This window comes from Brassica oleracea, chromosome C3, assembly GCF_000695525.1.
Source record: "Brassica oleracea var. oleracea cultivar TO1000 chromosome C3, BOL, whole genome shotgun sequence".
Lineage (NCBI taxonomy): Eukaryota > Viridiplantae > Streptophyta > Magnoliopsida > Brassicales > Brassicaceae > Brassica > Brassica oleracea.
In genome coordinates, this window is record NC_027750.1 from 56,738,441 (window position 1) to 56,739,271 (window position 831).

Consider the following 831-nt stretch of genomic DNA (forward strand, 5'->3'; position numbering starts at 1 on the left):
GAGGAAGTTGTAAGAAATGCATCCCTAAGGCTATATTTGAAGAATAGCAAGAATATGGTCGAAATCTTATCACTGTTAGAACACTCCGAGTGTTTAGATGTGGAAATTTTTGGACTCTGGGGTATGCCAGGAATAGGTAAGACATCTCTCGCTAGAGAAGTCTTTGAGATACTGGTTCCGCAATATGACTTGTGTTACTTCCTGCAAGACTTTCATCTGGAGTTTGAGATGAAAGGGCTGTGGCAATTGCGTGATGATTTCTTCTCTAAAATATTTGGAGAAGAAACACTAAGTTTAGACGCTTCTGATACAAAACTGAGTTTCATGAGGGACCGGTTCCATAATAAAAGGATTCTTGTTGTCCTCGATGACGTCAGTAATGCCAGAGATGCAGAAGCTGTACTTGGAGGGTTTGGCTGGTTTTCTAAGGGACACACAATCATTTTAACATCTAGGAAAAAACAAGTTCTTGTACAGTGTAAAGCTAAAGAGCTATACGAGATCCAAAAATTATGCGAGTTTGAATCTTTCCGTCTCTGCAAACAGTATTTAAATGAAGAAAGTGAGGTCATCTCAGAGCTTATAAGCTGCAGTAGTGGTATTCCCTTGGTTCTCAAAGCTTTAGTTTCCTCTGTATCAAAGCGGCATATAAACAGTGTGAAGGAACATCTATGGTTCTTGCTAGAAAATTCTCCTAGTCTGATTGAAGGAGCATTTCGGAGAAGCTTTGATGGCCTAGATGAAAACGAGAAGAACATATTTTTGGACATTGCATGTTTTTTCAGAGGGGTGGACATGGATCATGTGGTGCAAATACTTGATGCTTGCGGG